The following is a 17511-nucleotide window of genomic DNA, read 5'->3' as shown; positions in this document are numbered from 1 at the left end:
AATTCTGGCAGTGATTGCCTTGTGACCTGAAGCAAAATTCTTGAGTGCACTATCTAGTTGAAGAGAATCATCAAGGAAGACACTCCATAATAAAAACAGTTCGAGGATTTAGCAGAAACTAGCTCTGGAAAAAGACTTGTTGGGTGAGAAAGGACTTCCTCATCATGTTTACTCAAGTCTTCCTACCAGTTTCCCTCAAAGTTCAGCTCCAAGACTTATTTTTGGTTCTACCTAGAACAGGTCAAGTTAAGCTAAGGAGAAGTAACAAGGAAATAACATATATATATACATAGCAGCTTTAAAATGAACAAGTCTCCAAAACAGAAGATTCTGACTTCCTGCTTAGCTTACTTCCTTCTCAACCCTTGTCTTACTACAAAAGCACAGGTTGACTCTGATTCTACAAACATTCAACAATAGTAAATGGGAATAGTTAAACACTATGACTATAAGCCCATCTCTTCAAAACAGTATATAAAATGCCTTATAACAAATCCTTAAAATTTCACACAGCCTGGGAGATGACTCAGTGGACAGAAAGCATGTGTGAAGCCCCAGATTTGATCCCTAGCACTACTTCTGTTGTAGCAGTGATCTGGTTTCCCTGTCTCTCATAAAAATCAATGAATATTTTAAAAGAAAGTTTAAAGTACCAGTTAAAATAAATAATACTAGCACCTGATACTGATGTGGTTATTTCACGTATTTGGAACACAGATTTTGGAAAAGCTGACAGTAGACTTGAGCTATGTGAGTATAAGTCTTGTGGGCAGTTTTTATCATGCAACAAAAGTAACAGTAGATAAGTAGGGATGATGTGACATAAACAACAGTTAACATTCCTTGACCATGTACTATAGGGTGGGCTTTCAGCCCTTTACATAGGTAAAATCCCTTTATCTTCATAATCTCTTGTTCAAGCTCTCCCAACCCCCACCCCCAAAGCACTGCTCAGCTCTGGTTTATGGTGGTGCAGGGAACTCAACTTGGGGATTTTGTGCTTCTGGCATGAATGTCTTTTTGCATAACCATTATACTATCTCCCCAGCCCAATTACTTGCTCTAATCATTCAAGTTCCAGGTGTCTGGAGAAGGTTTGGGCTCTGACATCATGCAGTAAATGGAGAAGTTAGGACCTAAATCCAAAAACACTTAAACACTACACTCTATGTCACCACAGTGAGTCAAAGCAACCACAGTACTAGGATACAGGAGATCAACTCTGAGGATTGCAGAAATGTTGATCATAGATCAATTATGCTATACAAAATATCTGAGTCTTGTTAATGTGCTTACAGGAATAAAAAGTGTTGTGTTTAATCACCTGCAACAAAAGGACCCCAATGCACTATCCACAGTATATCAATAGCAATTTTTTTAAATTTCTTTATTGGGGAATTAATGTTTTATATTCTACAGTAAATACAATAGTTTGTACATGCATAACATTTCTCAGTTTTCCACATAACAATACAACCCCCACTACATCCTCTGTCATCCTTTTCCAGGGCCTGTACTCTCCCCCCACCCACACCAGAGTCTTTTACTTTGGTGCTATATGCCAACTCCAGTTCAGGTTCTATTTGTGTTTTCTCTTCTGATCTTGTTTTTCAGCTTCTGCCTGAGAGTGAGATCATCCCATATTCATCCTTCTGTTTCTGACTTATTTCACTTAACATGATTTCTACAAGCTCCATCCAAGATGGGCTGAAAACGGTGAAGTCACCATTTTTAATAGCTGAGTAGTATTCCATTGTGTATATAGACCACAACTTGTTCAGTCACTCGTCTATTGTTGGACACCTGGGTTGTTTCCAGGTTTTGGCTATTACAAATTGTGCTGCTATGACTAGCAATTTTTTTTAATTGCCACCAGGGTTATTGCTAGGGCTTGGTGCTGACTCCATTACTTTTTCTTTTCTTTTTTTTTTTTGCTATTATTAGATAGGACAAATAGAAATTGAGAAGGGAGAGAGAGATAGAGAGACAGAGAGACACATGCTTCACCACTCTTGAAGCCTCCTCCCTGCAGGTGGGGAGGAGGGAAGGAATCAAACCAGTTCCTTGAACATGGTGATGTGTGTGCTTAACCTGGTGCACCACCACCTGGCCCCCTCAAGAGCAAATTCTGTTTAATGATGGACCAACCTAAATAGAACTCTCAGATTGTCTACATACTGGATCATCTCCCTCATAGGTGGAACTTAAGAAAGAAGGATAGAGAGCTGGGCGGTAGCTCAGCTGGTTAAGCTCACACATGGCGCAAGGCATAAGGATCCCTGTTTGAGCCCCCGGCTCCCCACCTGCAGGGGAATCCCTTCACAGGTGGTGAAGCAGGTCTGCAGGTGTCTGTCTTTCTCTCCCCCATCTGTCTTCCCCTCCTCTCTCCATTTCTCTCTGTCCTATCCAAAAATGATGACATCAATAACAACAACAGTAATAACTATAATAAAAAAACAAGGGCAACAAAAGGGAATAAATAAATATTTTAAAATTATTTTTTAAAAAAATTTTTAAAGGATAGAAAGGGAAAAAATAAGGTGAAACTTGGATTGGGTTTGGTGTATTACACCAAAGCAAAAGATCCCCTGGAAAGGGAAGGGGAAGGAAGGGCTTGGGTAATAATAGCTTTGAGTTCCTGGTTCATGTTGGTGGAAAAATGCCCTAAATTGGTAGTGAGTTTTTTTTTTTTCCAGACACCTATCACAAGGAGATGTCAGGTTGTACATGTGTCAACAATTGTACTGTAATCCATTAGTGCCCCCCAATAAAAAAGAAAGAAGGGAGAGAAGGAAGGAAGGAAGGAAGAGAGAGAGAGAGAGAAAAGACTATCAGATTCCCTCTGATCCTGATCCTTCAAAGATCTACAAATTTTGGTAAAACAGAGCTGTGCTCCTGCCCAGCCAATTCTAGAAGATCTAGGAGGTTTTTTTGCCAGCATTTAAACCATTTGGGCAAAGGTGAAGCTTTGGATCAACAAGGATTTATCTACCTGATTCAAAGTATTTTAGACTTTTTTTATTATTATTACTGAACACCTTTTTAGTCTGTTTCAGATTATTCCTAAAATCTTTTCTCCTTAGCACAGGATTTCAAACCAAATCACTTTTGAGCATAAGCTCTTCTCTTGATAAAACCATCTGACATATTTATTCTTGAGTCACAAATTGGACTAAGGAGGAAGTGGCTTGACCTTTGGAGCTGTATAAATGTGTGCAAAGAAGAATGTCAGGCAGGTTCCACCAAAAGATATGCTAATCAGGGCAAATGGACTAGCATTTCCTAAATCAAAATGAAGAGTCATTTATTATTCATGCTGAACTTTATTTCCCAAGTTATCAAGTTAGAATCAGACAATTGCTTATTTCTTCCATGTGTTTCTAGGACATAGTTATGCATGAACACAGAAAACCAGGCAGTTAAGAAACATCTTTTTCCCCTCTAAGATTAACTAATGAGAGAGGGAGAAAGAACCAGAGCATCCCTCTGGCAAATGTGATGCCAGATATCAAGCTCAGGACCTCATGCCCACAGGTTCACTGCTTTATCTACTGCACTACTTCTTGGGAAGCAAAGAAACATATCTTTATTTTTTAATATATTTTTAAAGAACATTTTTAGCTTTATTTATTTATTTATTTATTTACTGGATATAGAACCAGAAATCAAGAGAATAGAAAAAGAGAGGGAGAGACAATGAGAGACAACTGCAGCATTGCTTCACCACTCGCAAAGCTTTCCTCCTGCAGTTGGGGACTAGGGGCTCGAACCTGGGTCCTTGTGCATTGTAATATGTATGCTCAGCCAGGTGTGCCACCATCTGGCCTCATCCTTATTTTATAAGTAGATAGTTAGATAGATAGATAGATAGATAGATAGATAGATAGATAGATAGTCCAAATAGGCACCAAAACTTCCTTCAGTGAAGTGGGGTCCAAGCTCAAAGCTAGGTCTCACACATGGCAAAGCAGTGCACTACTTAAGTGAGCTATGTCATCAGCCCTAAAGATATCTTAACAAACTGTCTTTTAAGATCCTTCTTTGGGGGAGTCAGGCAGTAGTGCAACAGGTTAAGCGCAAAGTGCAAGGACCGGCTTAAGGATCCCGGTTCGAGCCCCTGACTCCCCACCTGCTGGAGAGTCGCTTCACAGGTGGTGAAGCAGGTCTGCAGGTGTTTATGTTTCTCTCCTCCTCTCTGTCTTCCCCTCCTCTCTCCATTTCTCTCTGTCCTATCCAACAATGACAACAACAATAATAACTACAACAATAAAACAAGGGCAACAAAAGAGAATAAATAAATATTTAAAAATTATATATGTATGATCCTTCTTTGGTACCTTAGTGTTGGATATTAAGGAGAAAAATCAGGTGGGTTCTATCTGCATATACAAAGGGAGGGTGTGTTCTAAGGGAGTGGCTTCAGGCTGAGTATGAGATTAGGGATGGGAAGGAACTTGTAGGAAAATCAAGACAGGAGTTAGATTTTTCTAGAAACTAACACCACCAACATTTTTTTTTTCTGTTTTTTCATAAGGATTCAACAGTTGTTAAGGTCCAAAAACTTCAGGCTCTGTTATGTAAAAAACCCAAAGGAAAATGATAGAATCAGGGATGTTACTATATATATATTTTTAAGTTTGAGGCATACAATCAATTTTCCCCTTTCATATTAAGTAGCGATTTATATGACTACAAATTAATAGGAGTGTACATCGATACATTAATAGGATGTTATTATAAAGAGTGAAAACCCTCTCCTATTGTCAACTTCTTGTCTCCAATTCCAGGCAGTCGTATTTTCTGATGACACGGATTCCATTATCAAAGGCAGGAATGTTTGAGTAGGTCACTTTCATGAGTGGCCCGTGTGCCAGCTCATCTCTTAAACACTGTGCCTTCAGTCAGCTCCCATCAGGTGTCACATGATTCTCCCTTAATGCGGGGATTTTGTTAGACTGACAGTCCCTATATAAAATCCAGAACCTTCACTTGCTACTCATTCTATTATAGTAAATACCATAGCAGAAACATTAGAATGAGTTGAAAAGACCCTCGGATTATCAACAAATATATTAAGACACTGCAGAAGAAAGGCTCAGTGAATGTAAAGGAATAAGCCAAAATGGAAAAGAGACCAAAAAAAAAAATTTTAAGAAATAAGTTAGCTGTGGGAAAACATTAAGTGGCAAATAAAGTACATATATATATGCATATGTAAGCACACATATACATATACATATAAATGGAGGTCATGGTGGAGGGAGAGACAGAAAAATATTTAAGGAAGTAAAGGCTGACCTTTTTCCAAATTTGGTTTAAAGAAAACAATAGAACCACAAAATTCAACAAACTCCAAACACAATTAAAATAACTAAACTCAACACTAAGGTATTTTACAGTGAAATTGTTTGAACCTGCTGATAAATAGAAACATCTTAAAGCAGTCTGAGAGGAGAAAACATTATGTATAGAGGAGCAAAGATAATAATAGCATATTGTTGCGTTTATTTTTTGCCACCAGGGCTATTACTGGAGTTAGTGTCTGTCCAACTCCACTATTCCCAGTGACCATTTATTCTTTCTTTTTTTGACAGAGGGTGAGAAATAGAGAAGGGAAGAGAGGAGAGATACAGGACAGGGATAGATAGCATAATGGTTATGCAAAAAGACTTTCATGCCTGAGGCTCTGAAGTCCCAGATTCAATCCCCTGCACCGCTATTAACCAGAGCTGAGCAGTGCTTTGGTAAAATAAATAAATAAAAATTTTTAAAAAAGAAAAGATAAAAGACAGATACATGTAGCACTGTATGGATCAACCTGCCTATGCCCATGTCTAGCACAGAAGCAATTACAGAAGCCAGCTCTCCCACCTTCTGCACCCCAAAAAGAATTTTGGTGCATGCTCCCCATGCAGGAAAAATGATAGAGGGAGCTGACCAGAGGGCTATGAACTCCAGCTTCATCAGGACCTGGAAAAGAGAAGAGGAAAAAGGGAGGAACATTTGGAAGTAGTAATAGGTGTAGGTATGACTTGGAAAGGAAGAGAAGATGGGACATGGGGAAATATATACAAATATAGACAGACAATTGTAGAAATAATAGTTAACCCATATCTGCAACCTTAGGAGAAATGTTGTAGCTTCCAATGGAGAGAAAAAGCATACAGAACTCTGGTGGTGGGAATGATGTGGAATTATCCCCCTGTTGTCTTATAATTTTGTAAATCAATATTAAATCACTAATAAAATTTCTAAAAAGTGCCCAGAGTGGTGAAGCCCTAGTGATTGAAAACATATAAACTCATAGTGAATTGACTGACAATAAACAGCAACAAAAATACTTTAATAAATAAGTAAATCCTGGGAACTTAAGAGCCTCTAATTCCTTGTGCTAAATTGACACAGTGTTGATATCAACTATAAATTTACTCAAATCTCCAAGAAAATGTAATTTGGGAGTTCTATAATCACTCCATGAGTGTCTACTCTTCAACAAAAGAATCCAGTTCTCTTCTGCAAGGACTTCTGCAAAGTATCTACAAAAATACACGTCATAGTCCATTTCTCTCTAGCTTTACTGGGTAAAAGGCAAGGAGTTCCAAGGAATTGGGGCATGAGGGTAGACAAGGGAACAAGTAAATAAAAGTAAGAGAAAACACATTCTGTTTCCCTCCTCTTAAGTAAGACTCCTGTTGGCTCTTGAGTGACATCTGCAGGTTAATGAGAAAATAAAAATTGAAAACCTTGGGAAAAGAACAGAATGTGTAGGGCCCAAATGCATACTTCTAAAGCTACCTTCCTCACATGCCCATGAATCACCTGAGAATTTTGTTCAGAAGAAGACTGTTATCCTATGGTTTTGTCAATGTTTCCTTTTTATAAATAAATTAAAATAAAAAATAAAAGGAAGATTCTTGTTCAATAGATGTGGGAAAGATTCTGTGGGTCTGTCTCCCAGGTTATGCAGCAGGGCTGCTGGACCACAACAATGCACTCAGATACTCTCAGAGAACTGGACATCAGAGGTGGGAAGAATATTAGATATAATCTAGTTGAAACTCTGCATTTTACAGGTGAGGTAGCTGAGAACACAGGCATAAGGCAGGTATCACCATTATGTAACATTGTACAAATAGGGCTGGGGAAATAAGAGTGTAACGGTTATGCAAAAGATGTCACATCTAAGATTCTGAGGTCCCTGGTTCAATCCCCAGCACCACTATAAGTCAAAACTCATTGACTCTGGCCTTTCTCTCTTTAAAAAAAAAAAATGTTTGTTTGTTTTTTTATTATTAGAGACAGAGAAATTTTAAAATATTTGTTCTAAACAGTTGTTCTATTCATGTTCTTTTGAAGAGAAGACCTAGCCATCTCTCGTAGACCTATATCAAACTATGTAAGCTCAGAAAGGCTTTGGTATTCGGAGCAAAAACTGGCCACACCATAACATGTCTTTAAGGAAAGACTAATTTCATGAGAGGGGCCTTGAAGTCTGGGTGCAGGATGTTTCAGCAAAGGACACTTACATGTGCAAGAATGGACTCTCTCTATAAAGGTGGGGACTGTCTTCTGCGGCCAGAGATCTTTTCCCCTGGGAAAATGGGAACTTAAATGTGCATATCTTTATTTTATTTTATTTTATTTTAGGAGATGGGGCGGGGGGGGGGCATGGCTGGGGCTTCACTACTATGGGCTGACTTTTCCAGAGACAAAGAGAGAGAAAGAAAGAAACTATAGCACCAAATCTTTCTCCAACGCAGTGGAGGTCAGGCTTGAACCTGGGCTATGCGCATGACAAAGCAGTACGCAATCCAAATAAGCTATTTTGTCAGCCTTACCTTTGTCTCACTAGCCTTTCTTTGATAACAACCCAAAATGGTTATCACATCTCTCCTCCCAACATGTAGTCTTAGTTCAGTGATTTTAAGCTACGGGTGAAAAACATGTGAATGAGTTATTCATAATTGCTGGGTAATTTCAAAAAATCATGTTGAGTGAAATAAGTCATTAACAGAAGGATGAATATGGGATGATCTCACTCTCAAGCAGAAGTTGAAAAACAAGATCAGAAGAGAAAACACAAGTAGAACCTGAAATGGAATTGGCGTATTGCACCAAAGTAAAAGACTCTGGGGTGGGTGGGTGGGGAGAATACAGGTCCATGAAGGATGATAAATGACATAGTGGGGGTTGTATTGTTAAACGGGAAACTGGGGAATGTTATGCATGTACTAACTATTGTATTTACTTTGAATGTAAAACATTAATTCCCCAATAAAGAAATAAATTAATAAAAAAAAATTGCTGGGTCACTCCCTTAGGTCACTACCTAAATATGGTATTGACAAATGCCTCTAAGCTTCTTCTCTTATCAATCTATCTGGTGCTTTTTAAATTATTTGTTCAGTCTTTGAAGAGCCCAGAGGAGGACAGGATAATTTCTTAAGCATCCCATCACTTTCCAGCTCTTCTACTTACTGATTATATTGAGACAGGCAAGTTAGATTAGGCAGGGGGCAGTGGGAGACTGCGGCATATCTGACACACGGTGAAAATCACTACAAGTGGCAAAGAGGGAGAAAACAAGCTATTGGTTGAAAGTGGTTGAAATCAGAGAACACCAAATGGCTGTCAGAATAACTGCTGGGTCACTGTTTAATCTCTTAATAAAATTAACATGAAATGAGCATTGTAGCCAGCATATAACCGTTACCATTGATGCTTTCAAGAATATCTTAAAAAGAAAAAAGAGAGTTCTCCAGACAGCTCTCCACAGAGGCTGGACCAACTTACATTCCCACCAGCAGTGCAGAAGGGTTCCTCTGTCCCCACATCCTCTCCAGCATTTGTTGCTGCTGTCCTTTTTGATGTATGCCATTCTCACAGGGGTGAGGTGGTATCTCAATGTTGTCTTTCTTTGTATTTCTCTGACAATCAGCGACCTGGAGCAGTTTTTCATATGTCTGTTAGTTAGCCTTCTGGATCTCCTCTGGAGTGAATGTTCTGTTCATATCCTCTGCCCATTTATGGATGGGGTCATTTGCTTTTTTGGTGCTAAGTTTGCTGAGCTCTTTGTATATTTTGGTGATTAGTCTCTTGTCTGATGTATGGCATGTAAAGATCTTCTCCCATTCTGTGAGGGGTCTCTTTGTTTGTGTGATAGTTTCTTTGGCTGTGCAGAAGCTTTTCAATTTGATATAGTCCCATTTGTTTGTTTCTGCTTTAGTCTTCCTTGCAATTGGGTTTGTTTCATCAAAGATGTCCTTGAGGTACAGGTGGGAAAGTGTTTTACCAATGTTTTCCTCTAAGTATTTGATTGTTTCTGGTCTAACATCCAGGTCTTTAATCCATTTGGAGTTGATTTTTGTTTCTGGTGAGATAAAGTGGTTCAGTTTCATTCTTCTGCATGTTACAACCCAGTTTTCCCAGCACCATTTATTGAAGAGAGCCTCCTTCTTCCATTTAATACTTTGGGCCCCCTTATCAAAGATTAGATGTCCATAGGTGTGGGGGTTTCAATTCTGTTCCACTGGTCTGTGGGCCTATTTTTGTTCCAGTACCATGCTGTTTTGATTATGATGGCTTTATAATAAAGTTTGCTGTCTGGGAGTGTGATGCCTCCATTTCTGTTTATTTTCCTCAAGATGGTTTTGGCAATTCTAGGTGTTTTCTGGTTCCAGATAAATGATTGTAGTTTTTGTTCTTTTTTTTTTTTTTTTTTTGAGAAAACCAACTTTTATTTATAGACAGACTTGTGCCATGTATTACTCACGTGTGCCAATGGTCACCTGCCACACCCGCACTAGGTTGTCAGTATAGCCAGCGAACAGAGTCTGGCCATCAGCAGACCAGGCCAGAGAGGTGCACTGTGGTGGCTCCGCCTTGCTGCTGGTGCTGATGACTTCTTGCTTCAGTTCATCCACAATGATCTTGCTGTAGTTTTTGTTCTATTGTCTTAAAGAAGGAGGGATAGAGAATGGGAAAGTTATTGCGGAGGGGATGGGATATAGAGATTGGGTGGCGGGAATTGTGTGGAGTTGTACCCCCCCCATCCTATGATTTTGTTAATGTCTCCTTTCTTAAATAAATTAATTAATTTTTTAAAAAAAGAATGGCATACATCAAAAAGGACAGCAGCAACAAATGCTGGAGAGGCTGTGGGGACAGAGGAACCTTCTACACTGCTGGTGGGAATGTAAATTGGTCTAGCCTCTGTGGAGAGCACTCTGGAGAACTCTCACTAGGCTAGACATGGACCTTCCATATGACCCAGTAATTCCTCTCTTGGGGATATACCCCAAGGACTCCATAACACCCAACCAAAAAGATGTGTGTACTCCTATCTTCATGGCAGCACATTCATAATAGCTAAAACCTGGAAGCAACCCAGGTGCCCAACAACAGATGAGTGGCTGAGAAAGCTGTGGTATATATACACAATGGAATACTATGCAGCTATCAAGAACAATGAACCCACCTTCTCTGACCCATCATGGACAGAGCTAGAAGGAATTATGTTAAGTGAGCTATGTCAGAAAGATAAAGATGAGTACGGGATGATCCCACTCATCAACAGAAGTTGAGAAAGAAGATCAGAAAGGGAAACTAAAGGCAGGATCTGACTAAATTGAAAGTAAGGCACCAAAGTAAAAACCCTCTGGTGAGCGGGAGGGTAGACATGCGACTTCCTGGACCAGCGGGGGATGGGGGTGGGGGTGGGTGGGATGGGAAACAATCTTTTGGTGATGGGAATGGTGTTTATGTACACAACTATCAAATTTTAGTAATATAAATCACTATTTAATTAATATGAGAGGGGGGGAAATTGATTGTATGTCTAACTAAGAGACTTTTCAAAGTTAACCCAATTACCAAATAATGTGATGATCACAGTAGCTATCCATTGTCTTCTCGAACCCTAAGACAGCAGGAACCTCACATTTCCACTATAGAGCCTAAACTTCCCCCAGTCCTGGAACCCTAGGGTAGGGCCCACTTTCCCATATGCTTCTCCCAATTCTTATCAAATAATATTGCATCCGCTGATCACAACCTAATCAACGCAACTAGTGCCACCCCAGCATGCTTCACTTCAGATTATGTCCAGAGACTTCAGGTGTGGAACGACAACCCTTCAGCTCATCACTCGGTTGAGACCTTTCCTTTCATAGTATTCTCTAATTCCATCCCAAGTGGCTCACTTCCCAACAAAGTCCCAAAACCTAGATATAGACCAGGTTCCAGGAGATAGAGTATATGTTCACACGTATCCATAAACTAGGGCAAATATATACCTGAAAGCAGTAGTACACTAGAGTTTGCAGTGAGTACCCTCCCAACACTTCATCTCCACTATTCCATCCTTTGGGTCCATGATTCTTCAACAATTTGTTTGGCTTTGTATGTTAACTCTCTTTTCAGCCATCAGGTTCCAGATGCCAGCACGATGATAGCCAGGCTTCCCTGGACTGAAGACCCCACCAATGTGTCCTGGAGCTCTGCTTCCCCAGAGACTCACCCTACGAGGGAAAGAGAGAGGCAGACTGGGAGTATGGACCGACCAGTCAACGCCCATGTTCAGCAGGGAAGCAATTACAGAAGCCAGACCTCCCACCTTCTGCAACCCACAACAACCCTGGGTCCATGCTCCCAGAGGGATAGAGAATGGGAAAGCTATCAGGGGAGGGGATGGGATATGAAGATTGGGTGGCGGGAATTGTGTGGAGTTGTACCCCCCATCCTATGATTTTGTTAATGTCTCCTTTCTTAAATAAATAAATTTTTAAAAAAAAATTTTTAATTATAAAAGGAAAAGGAAAAATAGAAGGGGGCATGGTGATACTTCCAAGAAAAATCTTATCCTATTTTCCTAATAAAATAAAATAAAATAAAACAATTTTTTAAAAAAGATGAAATAAAAAAATGAGACCAGTAGTGGACATACCCTATGATCCAGAAATTCCTTTCCTGGAGATATGTCCTAAAGAACCTAACATACCCACCCAAAGTGATCTGTATATACCTATGTTCATAGCAGCAACATTTGTAATAACCAAAACCTGGAAGCAACCCAGTTGTCCAACAACAGATGAGTGACTAAGTTGTGATACACACACACACACATCTATTAAGAACAATGAACCCACCTTCTCTGACCCATCTTGGATGGAGCTAGAAGGAATTATGTTAAGTGAGCTAAGTCAGAAAGACAAAGATGAGTATGGGATGATCCCACTCATAAACATAAGTTGAGGAAGAATAAAAGAAAGGGAAACTCAAAGCAGGATCTGACTAAATTTGTAGTGAGGGTGAGGGTGGATGTTCAGCTTCATGGGGGGGTGGGGAATAGGATAGGACACAGTCTTTTGGTGGTAGGAATGGTGTTTCTGTACACTCCTATTAATTATAGTCATATAAATAACTAAGCAATATGAGAGGGGGAAAAACTGATTGAATATCTCAAACTTTTTAAAGCACAAACTGAGTCTTTGTAATACACAGGCTGCGTCTTTGATATGTTGACTCTCTTAAAAGCTTAGTCCAGGGAGAACAGAAGCAATAGGTGGCACAGCTATATACAAATAATGTCAAAGGACATAAAATATGGTGATGATATGTATTATACAGAAAATCCTAACAGAGGGATTTTTCAGTGTTAACCCAATTGCCAAACAATGTGATTATAGAAATAACTAGCTATTGTCTTCTTAAACCCTAAGACAACAGGAACCTCCTGCTTCCTCTATAGAGCCTATATTTCCCCCAGTCCTGGAACATTTAGGGTGGGGCTCACTTTCCTGCATGCTTCTCTCAAGTCATACCAAATGATATTGCATCCGCCAATTCCAAGCTAATCAATGCAACGAGTACCACCTCAGCATGCTTCACTTCAGACTGTGTCCAGAGACATCAGGCATGGAATGTCAACCCTTCAGCCTCATTACTCAGGTGAGACCTTTCCTTTCATGGGATTCTCTAATTCCATTCCAGGAGGTTCACTTCCTAACAAAGTCCCAAAACCTAGATATAGACCAGATCCCGTGAGATAGAGCATATGTTCACATGTATCCATAAATTAAGGCAAAATATATACCTGAAAGCAAAAATACACAAGTCTGTAGTGAGTCAGTATCAAGTTCATAATGAAATACTGTCTACCTAGACTTAGATACCCTCCTCACCTACTTCCTATTACAGTTCTCTCGCTCACTCAAAAGCTAACCTTATCAAAGCAAGGATTGCAAAAGCTGAATAAGGGTAAGAGACTGGCATACTTTAACGATGACTCTTTAGTCACTATCAGGCCATCCCATCAGCTGAGGCCCTAATCGGGAGTCCTGAGATTCCCAAACAGACATGATGGGCCTAGACCTCAAATAAATCCCTCTCTCCATTGTTACCGGTCATTCCTATCAGGAACAACAAAATATACCCCCTTGTGGGCCCCCATAGGACCTTGGCCTCAACTTGGATCAACAATGGTAGAGAATGTTCCATCCTCTGAAAGGAAGCTGGACAACATACTCTATGCTACACCTGAGGAAGATGGCTCGATATTGGGGCAGCATGGAATATTCCTACTCATGACCACAGAATGTGAGCTCAGATCTATAGGGATGCAGAGGTCACATAGGCTCCTAAGCTGAATATGGGCCCCAGAGCACATCAAATCGATGGGGTTTACAGTCAACAATATTTATACCCCTTTCCCATATTAGGGAAGTACTCTCTCCCCTGATCCAGCTTTCTGGTCCTTTTTCCAGCCATGATATCATCTCCCCAGACAATAACTTGGATCCACTGGCATATCAGATTTCAGGTTCAGGAGCAAAAAGAAAACGGAAAAAAAACAAAAAACTAGTATAGGCACAGGCCCTTTTGAATATAACTAAAATATGCCTACTAGTTATCTACAAAATGGAGGACACCACCCCCCCCCCAACACTTCATCTGCACTATTCCAGCCCTTAGGTCCATGACTGGTTAACAGTTTGTTTGGCTTTGTATGTTAACTCTCTTTTCAGCCATCAGGTTCCAGATGCTAACATGATGCCGACCAGACTTCCCTGGACAGACAACCCCACCAGTGTGTCCTGGAGTTCCACTTCCCCAGAGCCCTTCCCCACTAGGGAAAGTGAGAAAGGCAGGCTGGGAGTATGGATTGACCTGTCAATGCTCATGTTCAGTGGGGAAGCAATTACAGAAGCCAGACCGTCCACTTTCTGCATCCCACAATGACCTTGAGTCCATACTCCCAGAGGGTTAAAGAATAGGAAAGCTATCAGGGGAGGGGATGGGAGAGGGAGTTCTGGTGGTGGGAATTGTGTGAAGCTGTACCCATCTTATGCTATGGTTTTGTCAATATTTCCTTTTTATAAATAAAAATTTTAAAAAGACATATATATACACAATGAAATACTATTCAGCTATTAAAAATGGTGAATTCATCTTCACCTCATCTTGGATGGAGCTTTAAGGAATCATGTAAAGTGAGATAAGTCAGAAAGAGAAGGATGAATATGGGATGATCTCACTCATAGGAAGAAGTTGAAGGGAGTCGGGCTGTAGCACAGCGGGTTAAGCGCAGGTGGCACAAAGCCCAAGGACCGGCAAAAGGATCCCAGTTCGAACCCCGGCTCCCCACCTGCAGGGGAGTTACTTCACAGGCCGTGAAGCAGGTCTGCAGGTGTCTATCTTTCTCTCCTCCTCTCTGTCTTCCCCTCCTCTCTCCATTTCTCTCTGTCCTATCCAACAACGACAACAACAATAATAACTACAACAATAAAACAACAAGGGCAACAAAAGGGAATAAATACATAAAATAAATATTTAAAAAAAAAGGAAGAAGTTGAAAAGCAAGATTAGAAGCGAAAACACTAAGCAGAACTTGGACTGGAATTGTATTGTGCCAAAGTAGAAGACTTTGGTGTGGGGAGGGGTCTCAGGTCCTGGTACATGATGGCAGAGGAGGACCTAGAAGAGGTTGAATTGTTATGTGAAAAAATGAGAAACATTACACATGTACAAACTATTATATTTTACTGTCAACTGTAAACCATTAATCCCCAATAAAGAAAGTTTTTAAAAATGATGCATAGCTCAGAGACGGGACTGCTCACTTTTAAGCTAAACCACTTTGTCTATGAACTATGGACTTTCACTGTTTCCTAAATAAACTTCTACACATTCGCTATATTCTGTCACTTGTCCTTGAATATTTTTCTTGAAGCACAACCAAGGATCATTGTGTCAGCTGAAGGCATGATAACTTCTTAGATCTCGGTTGATCTAGTCCTGCCCTCCTCCAGTGAGCTCAAGAATTTCTGGGTGGGGGTGGGTCGGGTGGCAAAAGCAGCGAAAATTAATCAAACTGCTGAGTAACTCAAGAATGAAAATGGCTGGGTTTTGTTTTGTTTTTTCAATACTGTAAGGTTAAAGAAAAGCCCTGAATATTGAGAACAGCCATTAACCCGAAACCAACTGTTCCTTGTTCTGCGTAAATATTTCCACCTGTACCCACCCTGTGATAACTATAAAAAGGTGAGATGAGCAATGCTCGGGGTTGCAGACTTTCCCCTTGCTTGGAAGGGTGTTGGCGGCCTAAGCTTAAGCTTCCTAATAAAGGCTCTTGCTATTGCATGTGATTCTGGTCTTTTTTGCGTGAGATCGGGACTCGAACTTCTGGGCATAACAAATACATTACGGATTGTTTATTTCTCCTTGACAGACAGTTGGCCAAGGAAGTAATCAGTTCTAAACAAGGTTCAAGATATTCCTAGTTTCCAAAGAAAACTGATACTCCTCAGAGAGTAAACTCAGTCCAGATGCTGAAGAAGAGTAAAGGTCAGAATTCACCATAGGTTCTCCCTACAATCACCTTTTGCTGCAATAACAAAGAAAATCCAATTCTCCCATTGTTTCCAATCATTATAACACCAGGTTTTGGATAGGGGTTGCCTAAAGCCTGCCTCTTAGACTTCTCTCCACCTTTCCCATTTCTATGGAGCCTCCCAACCCACCCCCATACCACAATTATCCCCTGAAGGCAGCCACTAAGGGAAACAAACAAAACTATTGATTTTGTCATTCAAGGACAGAGGGACAAATTCAGCTAACTCTGTACTATATTAGGTGTAACTGGTCCAAGTCTTGGAATGAATTACCTTCAAAAAGCAGCTGACGCCACATTTTGCAATCCTGGGCCTTGAAATGGGTTATCCCTAAACCACAATTAACTGGCAGACTATGGAATGTTAAGCACTGACTCATGGCATTCATTAACATTACCATTTAAAGTAATGGTTAAACTATATGAATGTCGAAAAGCAGAAATTGACACTCATATGTATTATCTGGCAAGGGAGTGTGGAAAATTCCCTGAACTGAGAAGCATAAGATAAGGAATTTATCCTTCAATTGGCCACTTAACTAGACAAGTGCCCTTAGGCAAGCGGCTTGCCCTTTCTGGGACTCAAATTCCTGTTTCTAAGAATGGGCTCTAATGGATGACTTCACAGTTCTCTTCTAGCTCTAATATTTTATAACCTCAAAACCTGCATCATCTAAAAGGAAACTCACAACTTCTAAAAGAAAAAAATTTCTGCTAGTAAGAAGTCACTTTTTCTTTATGACAATACTCTGCTAGGGACTGGCACACACAGCTAGCAGTTTGGCAGCTGAAACCTCCATCTAACTCAGCTTTATTTCCTCAGCAAGTAACACTGTGTCCAGCACATAGCAGGACCTCACAATGAGTAAGTGAACAGATAGTCAAATCTTCATTTAGCAATTGTAAGACTCTGATAAGGATTAAGAAGCAAAGAAGGAGCTGGGACTCTCCCCCTTTCTGTCTTCCCCTTCTCTCACCATTTCTCTCTGTCCTATCCAACAACGATAACAACAATAACACATCAAAGGCAATAAAAGAAAATAAATAAATATTTAAAAAAAGAAGAAGAAGCAGGAGTCGGGCAGTAGTGCACAGGGTTATCGCAGGTGGCACAAAGCGCAAGTCGAGGCCCCCGCTCCCCACCTACAGGGGAGTCGCTTCACAGGCGGTGAAGCAGGTCTGCAGGTGTCTGTCTTTCTCTCCCCCTCTGTCTTCCTCTCCTCTCTCCATTTCTCTCTGTTCCTATCCAACAACAATGACATCAATTATAACTACAACAATAAAACAACAAGGGCAACAAAAGGGAATAAATAATAAAATAAAAAAATAATAATTTTTTAAAAAAAGAAGCAAAGCAGGAATGGTAAATTGTAAATGTACACCTGTACAGAGTATTTCCTGGGCCACTCTCACTGCTCTGGGCACCATAGTCTCTAGAACAACTGTTGTAGAACAGGCTGAATGGCAAGTTTCACTGTTCACTTTTGGCTACAGAAAAGAAAATCCTGAGCCAAAGAGATAGTGCACCAGGTAGAGCTCCTGAATCACAGTATCACACAGGAAGTAATATGGCGGTGGGAGAAGCTCTGACCCTGTGGTGCCTCACTCTCTCTTTCTCTTTC

This window comes from Erinaceus europaeus, chromosome 2 (assembly GCF_950295315.1).
Source record: "Erinaceus europaeus chromosome 2, mEriEur2.1, whole genome shotgun sequence".
Lineage (NCBI taxonomy): Eukaryota > Metazoa > Chordata > Mammalia > Eulipotyphla > Erinaceidae > Erinaceus > Erinaceus europaeus.
The sequence above is the reverse complement of the archived record's forward strand: the minus strand, read 5'-3'. Positions refer to the sequence as shown.